Source organism: Ambystoma mexicanum, chromosome 3p (assembly GCF_040938575.1).
Source record: "Ambystoma mexicanum isolate Mex_15411 chromosome 3p, UKY_AmexF1_1, whole genome shotgun sequence".
Classification (NCBI taxonomy): Eukaryota; Metazoa; Chordata; class Amphibia; order Caudata; family Ambystomatidae; genus Ambystoma; species Ambystoma mexicanum.
The window spans coordinates 982,229,687-982,245,093 of record NC_090925.1 but is presented as its reverse complement, the minus strand read 5'-3'; positions in this window follow the sequence as shown (position 1 = coordinate 982,245,093).

The following is a 15,407-nucleotide window of genomic DNA, read 5'->3' as shown; positions in this document are numbered from 1 at the left end:
TTTGTAAGTCACCATTAAAGATGTGAGAGAAAAACAGCAAACACTTTGTTAAAAATAAACATTAGTCCTGACTATTGTTAAGACGGATTTCTGAACTCTGTCCTGGTGGCGCAGAAGTTCAGAAGGCCAACCTAATTACTTGGAACAGAGTAACCTCTGGACAAGCCAGACCAATCAGGGTAGCGATCGCGGCGGTCAAGACTAGGTCTCGAGAGGGGTGAGGTTGACTGAAAGCCCGCAATGAGCACACAAAGCAAGGACACTTACAAACTACTCCAAACAGGTGTTATATTAAAAATATATACACATTTATTCCAAGGCCTTTAAAACAATGACCGTAGTGAGAAATCACAATACAACTCTAGTAAACCAACACATACCATACCAATACAATATATAGATACAAATACAAACAAGTCTCAAGCGTTAGATGCACGAAATGTGTAGTCCACCTAAAAGGGAAGGAAAACAGGCAGTGCGAAATAATGCTTAGACCCAGTCCGCCTTCAGAGGCACCTAACTAAAAGGAAGTCCGAGCCCTACAAAGAGTGGAGCCTTGTGCTCAAAAGTACCTGCACACGCTGGTGCCAACGGGCAAAAAGGGGAGTCTCTTCGAGGGAAATCAGGCAGTTCAGTTTAGTGCACAAATGAAGAAGAACAGAGTTCCGCGACTCAAGCGCAGCCTCCACTGTGGGCAGAAGCAGAGCGCGAGTACGGAAAGGCGTGCTGTTTTGACACAGCGGAGAAAAGCTATGGGCTCCTGCAGGAGGGCGACCAGTTCCTAGCTATGCTACTCACCGGTCCCCGATGCAAGCAGACCCAGGCTTCTCCGCGTCAGTTTCAGTCGCTGGCAGGTTCAGGAGAGCAGGGGACGTCTCGTCGTCGTGTTGATTCTGCAGCAGCAGAGTTGAGTTGAAGATGTCCCAAACTAAGTGAACCCGCACAGTTTGTTACCACAGCAGGGCAATGGAGCGGCCGTGTGTATCTGAGCCAAATGTACACTACTCACTTCAGACCTGGGAACGCCAAGTGTACGAATCGTGTCAGAGTGACAAGGACTCAAAATACTACACAACCTGGCGGCGGTTACAGAGCAAGACTCCTGTGTAGGCCCAGAGATGCTTCCGAAGGCTTACGAGCAGGAGATGGTGAAGATGCCGAGAATAGCTGTCCCCGCTATTCCAAGGGTCGAAGTACCAGTACAGGCCTTCTGGTTCGATCAAAGGTGAAAAGGGTTTCACAAGGCGACAGCAGTGCAGAGGAGCAGTCCTTCAGCGGGTCACCAGCGATTCCTCGGTTCAGCCTCTTGGTTGCAGGATACTTGGCTCCTGTATTCCTTTGTTCGTGAGAACTCAGGAGATCGACATGGTAGTGGTGTTTCCAGCCCCCTCTTATCCACGGTTCCCTTCGCGCCAAAACGGAAGGGACCCAATGGGAGATCTGCTCATCAACACTCACACCATACGTGGACCTATCACGGACCACGGTGGTCCCAGGCATTCACACCACCCTAGACTCTCTGGCACCCAGGATGTGTATTGGGACCAGACATCCAAGCCCACATCCTGCAGGCACACACCAGGCATGTAGAAGCCCGCGAAAGCATCTGTGTTTCGCGGGAAAGTACATGCCCAAATAAGGAAGGCCCCGGGTCGGCTCGACCTGGGGAAGGTGAAGGGAGCAAGACGGTCAGCGGACAGGACAAAGGAGCCTCGTGGTATGGCCATTTTGGGAGCCAGGCCACCATTTTGGGCTAAGCGCGAGAAATGCGTTTAAAACGCCAAAAGAAGCTCAAAACACAAGAAACTATCGCTGCCACCATTCCCGTCTGTGAATCACTTGCACCGATCAGTTACAATCCTAAAAGAGTATCTAGGGCCTTTAGAAGGCTAGAGACCCAAGAGAGCAGTAACTTAGCTTACAGTGCCCTCTTGTGTCATGTTGCACGAAAGCCGCAACATGATAAAAGAAACTACGGAAAACAGCGTTTCCCGGTACTGACTGTCTTAAGGGCATGTCAGTTTCCCCGTAAGAATGGAGCGAAAGCCCAGAGGAGTGCGGCAGAAGGCTGCACTTCTCTGGCAAAGTCAAGAACAAGGTGAAAAACAACAACAAAAAGTTTAGGGGTTGCCACATGGAAGGAAAATTACCTACAATTACAAAATCTTTCCTAACACTCGCCCCTCCCAGACTATGGACAGGGGGAACTAATCCACCCCTGGATGAGTCTCTTGTTCAGGTCGGTTAAACATTCTGGACAACCCATCAGCATTGCTATGTTGGACAGCTGGCCTATGCTCAATAGTGAAGTCGAAGCCTTGTAGAATTATGGACCACCTAAGCAACTTTGGATTCTCCCCCTTCATGTTCATTAGTCACTTTAAGGGCTTATGGTCAGTTTGCACAGTGAAGTCGGTCCCATAGAGGTAGGGCCTCAGCTTCCTTAGGGCCCACACAACAGAGAAACATTCTTTCTCTACCGTGGACCATCTGAGCTCTCTGTCCTTAAGCTGGCGACTAATAAAACCAATAGGGTGTTCCTTACCCTTCTCATCTACTTGTGATAGTACAGCTCCTTTCCCAGTGTCAGAGGTGTCCGTCTGCACGATAAAAGGTCTTTGATAATCAGGGGCCCTGAGGACAGGGGCCTGGCACAAGGAGTCTTTTAAGCCATTGAAGGCCTTCTCACACTCGTCGGTCCAAGTTACCTTCTTGGGTTTCTTCGGAGTGGTGAGGGCAGTCAGAGGGGCAGCTATGGTGCCATAGCCTGCCACGAAGTTGCGGTAATACCCCGTGAGTCCTAAGAAGGCGCTCACCTGGGTCTGTGTAGTGGGGGTAGGCCAGTCTTGTACTGCTTGTACTTTACTGGGAAGAGGCTGTATCCTCCCTCCACCTACTTCATGTCCAAGGTAAACCACTGAGACTTGTCCAATCTGGCATTTACTAGCCTTTATGGTCAAGTGTGCTTTCTGAAGAGCCTGGAGCACAATCCCAAGGTGTTTCACATGGTCTTCCCAGGTGGCACTGAAAACTGCTATATCGTCCAGATATGCAAGACAGAATTCGTCCAACCCATTCAAAACATGATTCACAAGCCTCTGGAAAGTGGCAGGTGCATTCTTCAACCCGAACGGCATTACCCGGAATTGGTAAAGGCCGTCTGGAGTAGAAAACGCTGTCTTCTCCTTGGTATGTTCTGCTAAAGCTATTTGCCAATAGCCAGCAGTGAGGTGAAACGTGCTGAGGTACTTGGAGGCACCCAAAGTATCCACCAGCTCATCTGTTCGAGGCAAGGGGTGTGCATCTGTCTTGGTGACAGCATTCAGAGCCCTGTAATACACGCAGAACCTCAATTCCGAAGTGCCTGCCTTTGGAACCAAAACCACAGGCCTGGACCAAGGACTACTAGAGGGTTCAATCACCCCAAGGTCTAACATCTTGTTGACCTCGGTCTTAATATAAGACCGTACTTTGTCTGACATCCTGTATCCCCTACTTTTGGTAGGTACACTGTCTCCTGTGTCTTTGTTATGTTTGCACCAAGGTGTCAAACCAGGCGACTGTGAAAACAGGGGGGAAAACTGCCTAAGCAAACTTTTCACCTCAGCCTGCTGATCAGAGTTCAGGTGAGGGGCCACTCGGACACCCTCAAAGGAGCTATCTGAAGGACCGCTTTGGAACAGGTCGGGGAGAGGTTCAGACTCCTCTTCCTCAACATCTGAATCCAGTAGCAGTGCTGCGATTTCGACTCTTGGGACGAAAGCCTTCAGCCTATTCATGTGAAACACTTTTGGAGCCTGTCCAGGCCTTCCAAGGTCCACTAAATAGTTAACCTCCCCCAGGGGCTCCACCACTGTGTAAGGGCCTGACCATTTGTCCTGTAAAGCTCGAGGCCTTATGGGATTCATGATCAGGACTTGCTGACCAGGTGTAAAGTTGATGAGGGAAGCTTTCTGGTCGTACCAATGTTTCACCAGCGCTTGTCCTGCCTTCAATTTATCACTAGCCAAGCCCATCAGAAGTACCATCCGTTTTCTGAGCCCTAGCACATAGTCTACTACGTTGGTAGTAACAGGGGGAGTGGGCATCTCCCATCCCTCTTTGACTATGGCTAAGGGTCCCCGTACAGGATGACCAAACAGAAGTTCGAAGGGGCTGAAGCCAACACCCTCCTGTGGTACCTCTCGGTAGGCAAACAGTAAGCATGGTAAAAGAAGATCCCATTTTCTCCTCTGAGGTTCTTCCAGAGCCCCAATCATGCTCTTTAACGTTCTGTTGAAACGTTCCACCAGACCATTGGTCTGGGGGTGGTATGCCGAAGAGAACTTGTAGGTGACCCCACATTCTTTCCACATAGCCTGCATATACTTCGACATAAAGTTGATGCCACGATCCGACACAACGTCTTTAGGGAAGCCAACCCTAGTAAATATGCCAAGCAACGCTTTTGCAACTGACTTGGCAGTTACAGTTTTCAATGGGATGGCCTCAGGATATCTGGTTGCATGGTCGACCAGCACCAGGATAAACCTATTGCCTGAGGATGTTTGTGGGTCAAGGGGACCAACGATGTCGATCCCTACCCTTTCGAATGGTATTCCCACAACTGGGAGTGGTACCAATGGAGCTTGGATTGTCGAGCCAACCTTACCAGATAACTAGCAGGAGGCACAACTCCTGCAGTGACTTTCTACTTGCACCCCCATCTTGGGCCAGTAGAAGTAAATGGATAACCTTTGCTTGGTCCTCTTCATACCAAGGTGACCAGCAAGGGGCACTTCATGCGCCAACTGCAGGAGGAAGGGCCTAACAGCAAGGGGAACCACCAACCTCCTATGGTCTCCTTCTGTATACTCTGTGGGCTCACTATACAGGAGTCCACCTTCCCAATAAATCCTATGCATCCCAGGAGGTTCACCCTCAAGCTGGGAGCAGGCCTGTCTCCTTAGGCCTTCCAGAGATGGGCACTCACGTTGGCCTTTACTGAATTTGTCCCTATCAGGACCACCTTCTACTAACAAGTCTTTTAGTTCAGGATGGTCGTTGGGGTCAAATACTTCAGGCATCGCCACCTCCTCGTCAGGCCCAGGCGATTGACCAACTTCCTCCACCGCAGTGGTAGGCGAGCTCGGGGGAATATTCTCTTTCCCTCGTCTTGACTTGTTTACTCCTTTCGCCTTGGGTTTCCCCTTCGGCTGGGGCGGCGTATTGGTCTTGGCCATTGCTGCCCGTGCTTCAGACCGTGTGTAGGGTCTTTCAGCAGTGTCTCCTACGAGCCCTAAAGCTCTGAGTTCATTACCTAACAAGACCTTTCCTGGGACGTTTCTCTGAATGCTCACTGGAATCCGGATTACTGTACCATTTAAAGTAAGATTTACAGGTATTACTGGGAACATACGGAGTGGGCCGTCAGCCAACTTAATGGGCATCAGAGTAGCTCTGGCAACTTCCTCTGAGTCTACCAAGGTAGAATCCACTACAGTGCGACTGCACCCACTATCCCTAAGAGCTGGAGTATCTACTCCATTGATCAGCACACTGTCTTTAAAGTAGTGCTTGGTATTATCTGGAATCCTAGCATAAACCTCTGCGACTTTAGGCTCCCAGGAACCCAGGGAAACTAAAACTACCTCAGCTTCTATCCCGCTGGGAAATGAGTCTGAGGAGAAGGATGCTCCTGTAATCTCTTCTTCCTCGTAGGAGGAGAAGCCCAGATTAGCGGAGTGGACCCCCAAAGGTCTAACCTTACACCGGGGATCCCCCTTCACATGGTCAGTTGCTCCACAAGCAAAACAAGATCCATTGGGTCTGTTTACATAGGGAGGCTTATTGTAACCAGAGTTCTGTTTCGGAGGCTGACCTCCATTACCCTGTGAGTTCTCTTGTGTCTTACCCTTATTTTTCTTTTTGTGGCCCTTTTGGGAAGAAGATTTATCAGATTCTCCACCCTCCTTATCTTTGGACTTTTTCCCTTCCTCCTGCTTACCAGGATGAGTTTTGTCCTTATGGGACACTCGATGTGACACCCATAAGTCTGCTGCAATGGCCAGCTTCTTAGGATCTATCTCCTTCGAATTGGCCAAATGCTGCTTAAGCTCCGGGGAAGAAGATGCAAAAATGTGTTCCAGCATGACAAGATTTATCATGCCTTCAAAGGTAGAAACCTTATAACCTTCGACCCAGCCAGTTAAGTTTTTTAAGGATTCAGTTACAAAAGATACCCAAGTACCACCTTCCTTTTTCTTATACTCTCTGAATCGTTTCAAAAGTTGGGCCGGAGTCTTCCCAAACTTTAAAATGAGAGTTTGCTTTAACATTGCGAAATCAGCTCGCTCAGCCTTCGACATTTCCATAATGGCACTACAGCCAGAATGGGGCAGTCTGCTGAGTAACCAGGCAATCTTATCAGCATTGTCAACTTGTTGAACTTCGCAGGCATACTAAAACACATTCAGCCAGTCCATAATGTCATTCCTTTCCTCATACACATCCCCATCAGCACTGGCAGAGGAAACATTAGACATCTCATCCTCCCTGTCCTCGTGGTCGCGGTGGATCAGTGCAGCGGCAGAACCGTCAGTTCTACCAGTGAGAGCAGCCCCACCTCCTTCCGCACTGACCTCAGAAGTTATAGCTTCAAGCTGCGCTTCTTGCCACGCCACTATTCTTTGGAACATATCCAATTTCCTGCCTTGAGAGGAAACACCTCTCTCCGCACACATCTTTTTCAATGTTTTTGATTTGGAAGCATTTAAAGTTAACAAGGTATTTGTTTCCATACTGTTAGATAGGACTATGGCCTTTTTAAAGTTATACTATAACAATTCACTACGTGTCCTGGAGGAATAACTTGAAATGCCTTAGTTTGTGTGCAACACTGGATACCTTCAGTCGTATCCCACCGCTGCCACCAATTTGTTAAGACGGATTTCTGAACTCTGTCCTGGTGGCGCAGAAGTTCAGAAGGCCAACCTAATTACTTGGAACAGGGTAACCTCTGGACAAGCCAGACCAATAAGGGTAGCGATCGCGGCGGTCAAGACTAGGTCTCGAGAGGGGTGAGGGGGACTGAAAGCCCGCAATGAGCACACAAAGCAAGGACACTTACAAACTACTCCAAACAGGTGTTATATTAAAAATATATACACATTTATTCCAAGGCCTTTAAAACAATGACCGCGTAGCGAGAAATCACAATACAACTCTAGTGTAAATGTGTAGTCCACCTAAAAGGGAAGGAAAATAGGCAGTGCGAAATAATGCTTAGACCCAGTCCACCTTCAGAGGCACCTAACTAAAAGGAAGTCCGAGCCCTACGAAGAGTGGAGCCTTGTGCTCAAAAGTACCTGCACACGCTGGTGCCGACGGGCAAAAAGGGGAGTCTCTTCGAGGGAAATCAGGCAGTTCAGTTTAGTGCACAAATGAAGAAGAACAGAGTTCCGCGACTCAAGCGCAGCCTCCACTGTGGGCAGAAGCAAAGGCGTGCTGTTTTGACACAGCGGGAAAAGCTATGGGCTCCTGTAGGAGGGCGACCAGTTCCTAGCTATGCTACTCACCGGTCCCTGATGCAAGCAGACCCAGGCTTCTCCGCGTCAGTTTCAGTCGCTGGCAGGTTCAGGAGAGCAGGGGACGTCTCGTCGTCGTGTTGATTCTGCAGCAGCAGAGTTGAGTTGAAGATGTCCCAAACAAAGTGAACCCGCACAGTTTGTTACCACAGCAGGGCAACGGAGCGGCTGTGTGTATCTGAGCCAAATGTACACTACTCACTTCAGACCTGGGAACGCCAAGTGTACGAATCGTGTGCGAGTGACAAGGACTCGAAATACTACACAACCTGGCGGCGGTTACAGAGCAAGACTCCTGTGTAGGCTGGTCAGTCTGCTGAATGGCCCAGAGACGCTTCCGAAGGCTTACGAGCAGGAGATGGTGAAGATGCCAAGAATAGCTGTCCCCGCTATTCCAAGGGTCGAAGTACCAGTACAGGCCTTCTGGTTCGATCAAAGGTGAAAAGGGTTTCACAAGGCGAGAGCAGTGCAGAGGAGCATTCCTTCAGCGGGTCACCAGTGATTCCTCGGTTCAGCCTCTTGGTTGCAGGATACTTGGCTCCTGTATTCCTTTGTTCGTGAGAACTCAGGAGATCGACATAGTAGTGGTGTTTCCAGCCCCCTCTTATCCACGTTTCCCTTCACGCCAAAACGGAGGGGACCCAATGGGAGATCCGCTCATCAACACTCACACCATACGTGGACCTATCACGGACCACGGTGGTCCCAGGCATTCACACCAACCTAGACTCTCTGGCACCCAGGATGTGTATTGGGACCAGACATCCCAGCCCACATCCTGGAGGCACACACCAGGCATGTAGAAGCCCGCAAAAGCATCCGTGTTTCGCAGGAAAGTACATGCCCAAATAAGGAAGGTCCCGGGTCGGCTCGACCTGGGGAAGGTGAAGGGAGCAAGACGGTCAGCGGACAGGACAAAGGAGCCTCGTGGTCTGGCCATTTTGGGAGCCAGGCCACCATTTTGGGCTAAGCGCGAGAAACCCGCTTAAAACGCCAAAAGGAGCTCAAAACACAAGAAACGATCGCTGCCACCATTCCCGTCCGTGAATCACTTGCACCTATCAGTTACAATCCTAAAAGAGTATCTAGGGCCTGTAGAAGGCTAGAGACCCAAGAGAGCAGTAACTTAGCTTACAGTGCCCTCTTGTGTCATGTTGCACGAAAGCCGCAACATGATAAAAGAAACTACAGAAAACAGCGTTTCCCAGCACTGACTGTCTTAAGGGCATGTCAGTTTTCCCGTAAGAATGGAGCGAAAGCCCAGAGGAGTGCGGCAGAAGGCTGCACTTCTCTGGCAAACTCGAGAACAAGGTGAAAAACAACAGCAAAAGGTTTAGGGGTTGCCACATGGAAGGAAAATTACCTACAATTACGAAATCTTTCCTAACAACTATCTGATGGGAAACACACATGCAATAATCCGCGCTCCTCAATTTCCACAGATACTCACATTAAACTGTCAAGTCTCTGTCCTTTATCAGGAAAAGCCACCTCTCTGCTGTGGGTTATCAGCAAAGAAAGTGTTGCAGATTCTGCGCTGCTTTCGCCACCCCCAAAGGTTAGCTCACAGCCCCAGCTGTTCTAAAGGCCTGGACACCTTGGCTCTTCCCTGTGTCTGCTGCTCAGCCCTTCTTCTCCGGACAGCCAAGAGCAAAACAAAAATAAAACACACCCTTTCTGCCTCCTACATTTATAGATCAGCCCTGTCAGTCAAAATTACCTACTGCCTTTTTCCTGATGTCTTCTATCACCCCACTAAGCTTCTAGAACCATAGCATTTCTCTGTCCAATCACCCAGCGAGGGCCTACATGTATCAACTTTGCTTCCTGCACAGGACAATAGCCTTTCTGAATGGAAAAGGCAGCCCATTAATTGTTCAATTTTCACTGAAAAACAAACAGAATCTTACATCTGAGCTCTCTTGCATTTTATTGTTAAAAGGGAACACTAATTACACAGGGTTCAATGTTATTTAATAGGGACTCGTTAATGGATTAATCTGGGTTAGTTTTTCAATGCAAAACTACACAGATGGCGAATTCACTTATAACATGAAGCATTTTTTACATATGCTCAGTAAATTTAAAAATCTGCTATCTTTGCATCCATTTTATTGACTCCATTGAAAACCTAGTTCACAGCCCTCCATGTGTCCAATGCATTACTATTTGATTTGCTGTCTCCACTTGCACTAAATAATTCACTGTCTCTATTTGCACTTATTTCTACCGACTGTCTCTGTTGAAATAATGGCAAGGAACCGCAGTTTCCTACATAATCCTACATATCTCATTGTCTCTTGTGATGTATCACAGGATATGGTCACTTTTCCCCAGGGGGGACCTTTCCATGTGAGGCTAGGGAGGTGGGCCCACTATGCAATATTGCCCGTTGGGATGGTAGCAAGAGGGACCTCACAGGTAGAGACTCCCGCCGGGGAAAAGGACTCCCGGTTTGATGTGGGACTCTCTTTCCATCTCATTCAGAAATCTATCAAGATCAAGCCTGTTGACAGAAAACAGAAGAATCCTCTTATAATAGTGGTGATTTTATATACATTCTAAAGGGGTTTGATTTCTAATTGGGTAGCGCTTATCTGATGGCTCTTACTGCGACCACCTCTAAATTGATGAGGGTACAAAGTCAACATTTCTGCAAAATGCTATTGGCTGGCACTGTACTTCAGGGGCGGCATAACATTGGAGGTTTTCATTGGTTGGCTTCTTACTGACCAACCTTGGACAATTGACAGGTCGTTAAGACATGTGCCAGACAGAAGTAGGGGGAGCGAAGTCCACGGACTGCTTTAGTTTCAATTAAAGAAGCTACCATCCCTCATTTCTAGGCCATGAGCAAAGGCGATCTCTTGTATTTGGCCTTGTGGCGTCTTGAGTCTGAGGATATGTGTAATAAGTAAGGCAGGTGCCCTTTCTGTGTTTGTTGCTAATCAATAGAAAGTGTTCTTTTATTATGTGTCACGTGTGATGAAACCATGTATGCAATTATTTCAAACTTCATTTATTGGGAATTCAGCTAAAATTGATGCAAGTATTATGTTTTCTCTTACCACTAGGGACACTCTGGAGTTATTCTTCATGGACTCTGTTGCTTATAATTGCCCTGCAACAGGCTCACAAAGGCTGGTTGTTCTCTTAGTTCTCTTATAAAACCTTACTTTATCTGAGACTATCCGTCCTGCGAATTGCTATCTCGTACTTTCACTGCAACGTTCTGACACTCCCTTAATTTGCAGTAACCTTGACTGTGGTTGCCAGGTCCCGTGTGGGCTCTGGATATCAGTATTTCAGTAGTTTCAGCATCTTGTGTTCTCTCGAAGCCTTAAGGCCTTTGTCTATCTGAAAGCGTGCTGTAGCTTCCATTTTTATAAAAGATGACTGCTCATTATTCTCGTGTTTCTATGTTAGTGAGCTATATTCGCTAGTTGTTCAATTTACATTCAGCTTATATATTGCATATGTTAGTAGTACTGATGTCTTATGGATCCTTTGTTAATATTCTTCATGTATAAATGCATATTACCTAGGATCCGCGTTCGTCATGTTGAGTGCAGATTTGCTTTGTGTCTTATGCATGCACATATATTGACACATTAGTTTGCTTACCTTTGCCATCTACAGCTTAGATCGTGTCAATTTCCTGCTACACTTGCCTGACATAAGGGCGTTATGGTTGTCTTAGTAGGTAAGGTGTCTCACCTGTGCGGTGTTGGGCTGCAGGAGGTGAAAAAGCTATGGATGATGTATTCATCTGCCTCTCAACCTAGTAATGCCTGGGAACCATGCTCACTCATTACCAACATCTGCCATTCTTTAAACCTCAGTGCAGTGTACCCATTCACAGCCTCTGCCTCTAATACTTATTTGGATTCCCGTGTTTCACCAATGCCCACTTTTACATTCACCTCAGTGGCCTCATATTACCATCCTCAATCTTTTCGTGGTCTTTGAAGAACTACCCCTCACAGCCTTTCGTCATAACCTCAGAAACATCTATGGACATTGAATGCATGTGCATTCTGTTAGGGGTTTTGTCATAGGGCTATTACATAACTTGGGTGGTATTTTAGTTTCATGGTAAATTGGCAGTAAAGAAGTGGTAGTTTAGTATTGCGGTATAAAAGTACTGAGCATATTTATTATACTGCCCTATATGATGAGACCAGCCTTTCCCCCTTTGTATTTATATTCGAGTTTAGGGTTGATTGTAAGTACAAATCAATGGACCATAATAGCACCATCTGTTATGCCAATGACTTATATACAACATCAGCCTACCATATTTAACGGTTCTGTTCAGCTTCCCGCATGCACAGCTGAACACACACACACGTGCATTACATATTTTCTAACTTGCTATATAGTTCTCCAACTTAAATTTTTTAGTCTACCACCTGCAGTAAATACTTTACCATAGTGGTTTATGCACTAAGGCACTTCCTTGTTACCTCCCCTCCTTTAAAAATAATCACCCGAGACACAATAAAACAATCCCACCAGCTCAGCTTCTGCCATTTTTATACATGTGTTAAAATAACACTAGTTGCAATAATATATCTTATTTCGGTTCACAATGAAAACATTTGTTTGTTCTTACCAACGCCTCGAAAATGACACGGTTATCTAAGAAAAGAGATATGAAGCACAGCACAATAAATCAAAACTTTTTCTTTCATTGGCTTTTGTAAGTCACCATTAAACATGTGAGAGAAAAACAGCAAACACTTTGTTAAAAATAAACATTAGTCATGACTATCTGATGGGAAACACACATGCAATCATCCGTGCTCCTCAATTTCCACAGATATTCACATTAAACTGTCAATTCTCTGCGCTTTATCAGGAAAAGCCACCTCTCTGCTGTGGGTTATCAGCAAAGAAAGTGTTGCAGATTCTGCGCTGCTTTCGCCACCCCCAAAGGTTAGCTCACAGCCCCAGCTGTTCTAAAGGCCTGGACAGCTTGGCTCTTCCCTCTGTTTGCTGCTCTGCCCTTCTTCTCCGGACAGCCAGAAGCAAAACAAAAACAAAACACACCCTTTCTGCCTCCTACATTTATAGATCAGCCCTGTCAGTCAAAATTACCTACTGCCTTTTTCCTGCCGTCTTCTATCACCCCACTAAGCTTATAGAACCATAGCATTTCTCTGTCCAATCACACAGCGAAGGCCAACATGTATCAACTTTGCTTCCTGCACATGAAAATAGCCTTTCTGAATGGAAAAGGCAGCCCATTCATTTTGCACGCACATTCAATTTTCACTGAAAAACAAACAGAATCTTCCATCTGAGCTCTCTTGCATTTTATTGTTAAAAGGGAACACTAATTACACAGGGTTCAATGTTATTTAATAGGGACTCGTTAATGGATTAATCTGGGTTTGTTTTTCAATGCAAAACTACGCAGATGGCGAATTCACTTATAACATGAATCATTTTTTACACATGCTCAGTAAATTTAAAAATCTGCTATCTTTGCATCCATTTTATTGACTCCATTGAAAACCTAGTTCACAGCCCCCCATGCGTCCAATGTATTACTATTTGATTTGCTGTCCCCACTTGCACTAAATAATTCACTGTCTCTATTTGCACTTATTTCTAAAGACTGTCTCCATTGAAATAATGCCATGTACCACAGTATCCTACATAATCCTACATATCTCATTGTCTCTTGTGATGAATCATGGGATATAGTCACTTCTCCCCAGGGGGGACCTTTCCATGTGAGGCTAGGGACTTGGGCCCACTATGCAATATTGCCCGTAGGGATGGTAGCAAGAGGGACCTCACAGGTAGAGACTCCCGCCGGGGAAAAGGACTCCCGGTTTGATGTGGGACTCTCTTTCCATCTCATTCAAAAATCTATCAAGATCAAGCATGTTGACAGAAAACAGAAGAATCCTCTTATATTTGATGTTGTGATGTGGCCACAGAAGATACATATTTGCCAAATACTGAGACAAGTACAACTACAGGAGGCTGTAAACTAAATACCTACTAGGTACTGGGATGAAACAACCCAAAGGAGTCATAACGATTAGGGCTCAAAACACAGAAAAAGAGCTATCAACAAAACCTGTGGAAGCCCCAGAAAAGTGCTATAAGAGAAGGAGCAAGAGAGTTAGAGAGAGAGAGAGAGAGAGACTCGAGCATTTTAAAGCAGCTGAGCCAGGGAAGCTGGAAACCCACAAAGAATGCTGTTTGGCACATCATTGAGCAGCCATGAGAAAAGCTGCCTGAGTCAGACTGCAGGATAAGCAGACACATGAGGGTCTACCAAGAAGAACATAGTCCCAGGAGGGATGTTCAAGGATGACTTGCTGAAGGGTGCCAGAACTGGGAAGTACCCAAGCTGCTCATCACCAGCAGTAGACCCATAGGGTCTATTCATTTGTGGAAAGTCCCAGGAGGTGGGCAAGTGAAGGAAGTGGTGGCCAGATAGGGGAGAAGCAGGAAACCCCTTTCCGTGCCAATACCGCAAGGGAGAAGCTGAATTTCAGGCAGAGAAGCAGAAGTGAAAAACAGAGCTATACTGACAAGAGACAGAGCACTAGAGAAAGAGAACACTGATCCAGTGATGCAATCCCATTACATTGCAGATACTGGGGAGAGCAGGAGAACCAGGGAATGTGGAATATAATGATTGACATAGTCATATTTGTTTACACACGTCAAAGAAATATAATGATTGGAGTATTGTTACTCATACCAGGGAATAGCGAGATACTAAGAACAGTGAGAATCCTTCAGGGACTCATCCTACTCGTCTGAGTGAGGGACCAAATACTAAGAAAAGCAAAACTCCTTCAAGGACTCATCCTACTCGTCCGAGTGAAGGGCCAAATACAAAAACTAAGAAGAGGGAGACTCCTTCAGGAACTCATCCTACTCATCCCAGTGAAAAGCCAAATACTAAGAAGAGGGAGACTCCTTCGTGGACACATACTACTCATTCCAGTGAAGAGTCAAATACTAAGAAGAGTGAGAATCCTTTGTTCTTATCATAATTGTCCGAGCAAAGGGCCGAATACAAATAAGATGAAGAGTGCAAATCCTTCAGGAACTCATCCGACTTGTCCCAGTGAAGGGCCAAATACTAAGAAGAATGACAATCCTTCAGGGGCTCAGCCTACGCATCCGAGTATATGGAATAACCATAAGAAGAATGAGACTATTCACTGGGTACACTACACAATCCCAGAGAGGAAACAAGTAGTCAGACAGCAATGGCAATAAATAAAAGAAGAGCTGTGCAACTGCTGTACTTAACATCAGAAAGAGAAACGTTATTAACTGTTATTGAGAAGTAAATAGTAAAAGTGTATTAAGATGCCATAGCACCTAAAGAGGGGAACTCAAGAAAGAAATGAGAAATAAAGAAAGGGGTGTGGAGAAGTCCCCAACAAGAACTGAATGACCTGGTACAAGAAATAGCTAAATGCTATTTGAAGATCCTATTTTGACAAGGAATTGCTTGAAAGCACTCGCAGTAGAACAGAGTCATCCTCCTGGTCTTTAGTTGTTTAGTCTAAGTGGAAGGATGACAGATTGTTGCTTTGGGTTTTAGACCGTACAACAAGCACCCTCGTTTACTTGTGTTCAGTAGGGAAACCCATAGAGTAGGGAAAGTCAGACATGTTCTTATTATTTCCAATACATACTTCTTAAAATGTCAAACCCTAGTCTGCCTGCTCCTTCTGCCCTACCATACTCTTCATATGCCATAAATGGACTCTCTTAGTTTCTATAGCTATCAGTATAGACTCATTCTTTTCAGTGTCATTGCAAACTTACCTTCTTCAAGGGATTCTCACCTTGTATCTG